Below are 8,125 nucleotides of genomic sequence, written 5' to 3' on the forward strand. Positions count from 1 at the left end.
AACCTCAAGCAACACCAGTTGCCCCCTCCACCTCTACTCCAGCTCAAGTCGGATCTCCAACCCATCATAATACTACTATAAGGGCGCAACAAGAAAAAGAGGTTGAACCAAGATAGCAGCCCAAGGTAGCAGAGCCAGAGGTGACTGTGAATATAGAGCCTACACTTGGAGAAGAGAATGCCATACAATTATTATGCAAATACTTCTCTTCATCAAGGAGGCGCTACAAACAGCAAAAAGGGCCCCTCCAATGGCTATACCACTTACTCCTAAAGTCACAGTATTTGTACCTCCACCACACCGCCAGACACACAAAGCCAAGGTTCCTATTCAAGGAACCAGAGTTGCCACAGTGGCTCTAAATATAGCTCGTCCAGTCAGAGACAGTCATGAGCATGCAAGCAACATCATGCCTCAAAGCACCAAACCATCCTATGATCTCGTTTAAGAGATCAAGGACCAAATGGATGCAATGATGAGGCCCATCCCAAGAGAGAAGCGTATCAAGGACAAGGCGGATAATGAAACAATCTACCATTTCTTATACATAAAGAGGGATGAAACTCCAACGATGAAAATCGACTTTCACCCGATGCTGCAAGAGAACATAAGGTAGAGGTTTCTTCGTCGATACACGCAGCCCATATCTGCAGTTCACTATGTAGACGGGATCAAGCAGGTGCATGACATCAAGAAGAGGACCTTTGCTCATAACCAGATCATCTTCCATGAATACATGGTGGAATGATATTAGGGGCTTATCTGCATCTTCACATATTGGGATCTAATAAATCTTAACCCTTGGGATCTTCTCACTTTGTACTTCTTCACCGACCATAAGAAAGACAAAAGGATGAAGTATGCAATTGCTAACTCTGTCCAAAGACAGACAATGACGGACTTGATGGACTTTAGGAGCAAGATAGACTTCCAACTGGCTCTGGACATGGGGATTGAGCAGCTAAGTGTCACAGCACCAAATGAAAACCTTGAAGGCATCAAGCACATCCTTTCCTAGACGATATTAGTGGAACCAGAACAGGGGGTGGTATTCAGAAATGAACAAGGTGAAAAAGTGTTCTTTCGTGAAGACCAACGCTTGAAATACTCCAACTCTACTATGCGCTTCATCAAGCATAATCTTAAAGAAGCAGACATACATCCCTGGGAGTAAAGGAGAGAGCCAATAATCTAGTGCAATCAATAGACAATGTACTTGAGTTTYGTGAACTTCTTAGGAGGTTCATGAAACTTCAACATCTCTAGGCCTCTCTCTTTGTAAGTAACTACTATCTTTTGTTTTCTTTAATTCATGTAATTTCCAATTCCTTTGTAATGTAAAACAATTTAGATAGTCAATGTAAAAATAGAGGTTTTCTTTGGCCTCAGGTTTCGAACAGATTTATTTTTCATTCAAGTAAGAGTTTGTCTTATTTACACTTAGGGGGAGATTGTTATAACCCTACGTGTAAAAGTGTAAGTAAGAAGTCTCTTACTCTAGTCTTTTAGGACTAAGTCGATTGAAGCAGTCTGAACCAAGAGCTCTTATGTAAAAGGTACTAAGAGACAGAACTCTTATTCAAAGAGCCAAGTGTCTTACATACAGAGTCGTGCTCAACCCGGAGGAAGATCAAGATTTAAGCATCGAAAAGCATAATTACTTGATACATAGCTACATTCCAAACACAGAACCTCTGTACAATACATGTAGAGCCTCTAAGTCTCCTACTTCTTTGATTTGTGCACAAGTTGTTTAGACTTATCTGTTCAGACTTATCTCCAAGAATCTAAACAAAATATGTCATGTACAGACAAGTCGTTCCACTTTCCAAGGAACGTGAAGGTTGAGGACGTTGAACAAGAAGTCAGAGTTTGAAGCCTAGAAATTAGAAGATTTTGTTTTACATAGACGTATAAAACGAGGTGTCCTCTTCAAGTTAAAATACCTTAAAGATTGCCAACTTTAACTACGCTCCTACTATAGAGAATTCTTGAGAGAATACCTGTTATATTAAGAGATTGTCATTTTACTCTTATCTATAAAAGCATCTGATTTGTTCAAACTTGTTTTCATTCTTATCATTTCTTGTTTAAATTTGTTAACCATTTCAACTTCACAGTTCTTGTTTCCTCTCAAACTCCATTTTACTGTGTTTATTGATACTTAAGCGAAATCTGGGTTCTTATAGTATTTATCAACAATTTTATGTTATCTTAATGATTTGTCTTCATCCCTTAAATGTTGCTAGTATCATCAAATACTATTTATGTTGATGCCTCCGTCGTCGATAATGATATCATAATGATGTGATATTGATATGATAATGTTTTGATAAATCGAAGACTTCTTATGATGTGATTTTGCTGTGATAAATCAAAAACCAATGATGATCATGTCCCCAATCATCGGCTCTCTCTGTTCATTATGTGATTTACATTTATTTTCCATTTTACTCCTAGTATTCCAAAAACAGGATAAATATTTATTTAATGTTTTATTGCTACATCAATCTTATAGAAATGTGATTTAAAGCAGAATGATGGGCTCACAAGTGTTTTCTCATTCGTGTAAAAATCACAGGTGTTCTCATTTAAAGCATTCCATATATATATATATATATAGTTCCAATCAAATACAAAACCTGGAAATGTTTCAAACAATATAAACCAATCTCAATTGTCCACATCTCCACCATATATATATATATATATATACATATATATACTATTGGTGTACCAACGCGATGCAGCGTAGGTGAATCACAATTCTAAAAGATTAGGGTTCAGTTGCTGCTTGAATAAATATAAGGTTCTCTATTGATGTTCCCAAAAACATACAAATCAGATTTAATCTTAAAGAACAAGAACAAGAACAAGATTGAGTAGAAAAAGAATTTCACCAAATATTGTATTGTATTTCTTGAGAGAAAGTACAAGATGATTAACAACTAATCTGGAAATTATGAACTGAACTAATGACAATTAGAGAAGTAAATCCTATTTATACTAAGGAAATAGTAAAGACTAACTATTACAAAAGCATTACCATGGGAGAATTTGAATACGACATTTAAGCATAAACTTGAACCCAACAATCTCCCCATTTGGATTCAAGGTCGAGACATTGTAAATCTTTTCTTTCTAAGTCCGAGCAGTGTCTCTAGCCTCCTTAGTGCATTCCGATACTGAAATTTATCATCAAGTAGATCCAAGGCATTAATCAGCAAATACCTAACCTTTGGACTCATCCTCTCCGACTCCGCAGCTCTATCGTTATCAGCTTTTCTCGTTTCAAGTGCCTGTCTCACCATTCGTATAGTTCCATTAGAATATTTATTCAGCTCACTGAATCTCATGAACTTCTTTATCCGACCCTAGGCACTGTATACCACCCCGAACTCCGGTTCTTCAAGAATTATATATAACGGATAGCCTTCAATATCTTCTAACTCTTGATCATGTCTCTTCAAGTTAATGATTTTCTGACTGTCTTCAAGACCCATTTGGACATCAATAACCATAGACACTTTGACATGACTCAGCATAAATCTTTTGATAGCACTAAGACCAACAAGTGCTCCTTCTCTTCTGACCTGGTACATATGCTCCAAGTCTTCTAAATAAAGATTAGAGAAATCAACTTGCTAAATACCCAGACCTTCCCATATTGTCGAGTAACAGTGAACACCGGATACCATACTCTAAGAAGTCTTTGGGCATCAACTTATTTGATTGAGACGACTCGATGTTTGGTCCGAACTTGGCTGATTGGGAGACGTTTTGCCTTGACAAAGCGCTTGTACTCCATACGATAGTCTCGAGATTCTTTATGAATCCTAAGAATCTTGTCAGCACTAAGAGCTTTGCGGTGCTGGAGGAAGATACCAAAGTAAATGTCCTCCAGATAAAGTTCTCTAATTCTTGCACGATCATAACCTGGAACATTGGCGCGAATTTCAAACGACACATAGTTCTTTGAAAATATCTCATTCGGATCAAATGCCGCTCTTGGAGTTTCGGACGCACCAAGATCAACTGTAGTGGAGGGTTCAGGCAAAGTCTGATGATCACCCTGGAATGAGAAGACATGATCTTCTTCATTAATATCTTCTTCAAAGTCAAAATACACTCCAGTTGAGTCATCAATGTTGTCAATGTCTTCACCAAAATCCTGCTCTCCACCCAGTTCTCTAGCAAAAGCTTCATTGAAACCGACATTGGCCGACAAATCCAGTTGCAGCCTTGTTCCTACAGTGGAGTCCGCCAACTTTTCAACTATTGGCTTGATCGCTGGATTTGTCTCTAAAATTGCATCATCTTCAACAATTATTGGCTCAGTAATCCTTTCCCTTGTTGATTCTGGGACAGGACTTTCAACGTTCACTGCTTGAGGATCTGGCTCTCTTTTAGCACTTTGAGCACGAACTGATGACTCAGCCACCCTCTGTCTCTTTCTCTCCCCCTCATGATGATCAGGATCATCCGGATCATCATGTCTTCGTTTCAGTGAGGTGGCTTGAGCTTGCCACGTCTCTTCTAAGATAGATACCCGTTCAGAGAGGGCATCAATTGGACTTTTCAGGGTTTGAGTGTTTGATGTAATTAACTTACTAACTTTTGAGAAGTGAGAAGCAACCATATCCTGAAAGGCCAAAAACTCTAAGGCTCTAACTGTGGGGTTATCATCAACAAGCTGTCGGAGGAGCCCAACTAGGTTTGCATCAGCCGCATCAGGATTTTGTGTTGACATCAGCTTGGCGTACAACAAAGATTAAATCTCATCCACCGATTGCTCTTGTACCGTTGGAGGCTCAGGTACAAGTGGTGGTGACGACACAGACGGTTGATCTTCTACTACTGGCTCCTTCCCTTTCATTATCCTTTTGAGACTTGAAATTTGTGCTTCCATATGATCTTGAACAGCCTTTAGGGCGCCGTCCAAATATTCCCTTGACACGAAGTCAGCTAAGATCACTCCTGGATCACTTAGATTACCAGTTGAGACAACAGTTGAATAAACTGTTGTGCCTACGTCCAGTGTTGGCAAAATGGTAGCACTGTTAGGACTTCCGACCGGTCCTTGTGGTAAGTCAATAGACACCACTCTGGTCATTCCAGCAGGTTCACTAACAACCGCAATGGGAGAAATAGATGCTCTAGACTCGTGTGTACCTAAGTGTATAGGCTCTAAACTCAAAGTGCACAGAATCGAAGTCGTAGGCTGGGGTAGTGGCCTACTTATTTCAATATATACATTCTTCGAGTGAGAAGTAGATAGAGTATGTGTTATATCCCCGTCATGAATTGAAACAACTGGTTATTGAGAACCGGTTGAGTGGTTAGGATGGGTGTGCAAATGCATTGCTAGGCTAGCTATGTCTTCTTCAATACCAACATTCAACGGATGAATGTGGATAGCAGATGTGGGTGCCTGGCTAACTGTATCGGCTGGGATAGGAGCTTGTTCTTCATTTTGTGCTCTACTCTCACATTCACCATCTTTTTCTTCGTCCCTTACACTCAACCTCTCAACATTTTTGACTTGAGCTCCCTCATCACCTTCTTTTACTGGAATATCTGAAATATCTTCCAGCATACGATCTTATTTATCAAATCTGTCACCAAAGTCATCAACATTGAACGATAAAGATTGTAGACTTGGACAAGTCTGTGGAGCTTCAAATTCTGGAAAAATATCGTCAATGTTCTCAATCATTACTTAAAGTTGAATATTCTGAGAAGGCATCGGTTGAGCAGGATTGACAGCATCATCATGATCATCACCCTGAGCTGCCTTGTTATCGGAACTAGTATCTTCCGAACTTGAAGAAGTTTTGGAAGTACTTTTTGTTGAAGTACTATGCTGATCAGAGGCTCCCCGCTCCTCATCACCCCTCTCATTTTCATTTTCTCTCTACTCAGAATCCAGTTCAGGTAACCCTTGTTTCTAAACACTCTCACCTATAGCTATACCCTCTCCCTCAGCTAAGGCATAGGGTGATCCCTGGGCATGTTCAACCGGTTCTGGTTGAACTATAGATCTATCACTCTCCTATAGTCTATTACGCACTGAGCCCTCTGATCAGCGAAGGCAAAAAGCTCGGGTGGAATTTCCATTATAGAGTCCAAATCTTCAACTTCGGTGTGTTGCCGAATTCGCGTCATGACGAACGATGGCCCATATTCACTGTTTGCCCTGGCCAGAATGTCATCGTTGGAGTTCATCATGGCTTTAATGAATAGTTGCAGAAATCTTTGAAAATGCACGAACTTCCTTGCTTTGAACGAAAACCGTTTAGCGTTGACGAGCTCGACTAATTCATTCCATATTATCAACGCGTAGTCGTACTTGCGCATGAATACAACTCCATGGAAAAATTTAAGAAACGAACTGCTACAAGTATCGATTCCGGAAGTCTTTGATGTTAGGCATCTATTGAGAATTGAGAATAGGAGATGCCAAAATGATGGTAAGAATCGTCGTTTGAACTGCGACGGATTAGTCAACTCTTGCGAGTATCCTAATCGTTTGATGTCATGCCAGAGTTCGTCGTCGGTGACCTAGGATTAAAATCCTGTCGGGCCCGGTCCTGGAAGGAGTAGTATTCTTCGGAGTCGTTTTAGAGTCAAACGACTGACATATTCATCTATGCTTCCTTCGAAATAATATGTGTCACCGTCTTTGGCAAGAAGTAACGTGTTCCAAAATTGCTGGAGATAAATCATCGAGACTGGAGAATGGGCAGAAAGGGCATATGATATCGGATGTCCACGAAGAATTTATGGAATTATCTGGTATTCAAAGGGCATATTGAAATTGAATGAATGGTTATTTGGTGTAATTTCAAGAAATTGGCTTTGTGGTAATAGGATTTCTTTTGGGATTGGTTGGTTTAATGGCTGGGGTGGGTTATTAATGTTATCAAACCTGACCGAAGAAATATGAGATTCCTCGTCAGAATGATTATGTTGATCCGCCATTTATACCTGTAAAATATACTGAAAGTTAGATCCTTAATGATGAAACAAAGCTAAGATCTCAAAATTGAAAAAACTTAAAAAAAATTGAAATCTAAAAAAAATAACACTACTAAAAAAATGAACTAATCACTTAACACAAAAAAGAATTAACAAACAAAAAAATAAATAATCTAAACTAAAAAAAATTCTACACAAAAATTTACCTAAAAAAAATTAATTCAAAAAAAAATTAATACTAAAAAAATTTTAACTAAAGAAAATTAAAAAAAATTCTAATACTAAAAAAAATTCTTAACAAGAAAATTATGACTAAAAAAAATTAAAACTAAAAAAACTCAACCAGATTAGATATCCAGTCAACAAACAGAAAAAAAAATCGAACTCCAAAAATCCTTAAATCGGACAAAATCAACCGGATTAAGGTTGATCAGAGTAAACTCCGGTCACCCTCTCCGATTAACAATTCGGTCAAAAGCTAAACTCTAAAAATCCCTAAATCGACCAAAAAACAAAACTTAACCTAAACTAAAAACTAAATCGATCAACACTATAATCAAAACGTATAACGATTTTAATCCCTTATTTGAACCGATTTATGATTAACAATACGGTTTAAGTCGATTAAAGTCGAAAATCGATTATATACCAGATTAGATCTTATTATGGTATTATTAAGATAGAGTCCAAGTTTGTCTTAGTCCAATAACATATCGAGTCCAAAGAAGATTAGATTTAAACCTTTGATGAAGAATATGGATGAAACAGAAACAGGAACTTGATTAGTGATAAGCATGGTTTATTACATGCTTAAAGTACCCATTTCTTGTGTTTAATAGGTAGATTTTCCTAGTTTATCCCAACTTTGAGTCATTTTTACTTCCTTATTTTCTATTTGTTATGTTTGGAGCTAAATGTGGTGATAGATTTGTTTTTACAAGAATTTGGGAGTAGATTTTGACTTACAATACTGCACATTAATGCTGCAACATTCCAACAACATTGTCCGGATCCGATTTGGCTTTTTGGAGAAGTGCTTAATAGTTCAGCCATTTTGATAAAGGAAGTCTTAGCTGAAGAAGCCTTCGTTTTTGCCCTCTAACAGCTGGTGAAAAGAGTTGGAGAAGACCTTTTGGGATGACATTTT

This window comes from Cynara cardunculus, assembly GCF_001531365.2.
Source record: "Cynara cardunculus var. scolymus isolate 2C chromosome LG 2, CcrdV1, whole genome shotgun sequence".
Classification (NCBI taxonomy): Eukaryota; Viridiplantae; Streptophyta; class Magnoliopsida; order Asterales; family Asteraceae; genus Cynara; species Cynara cardunculus.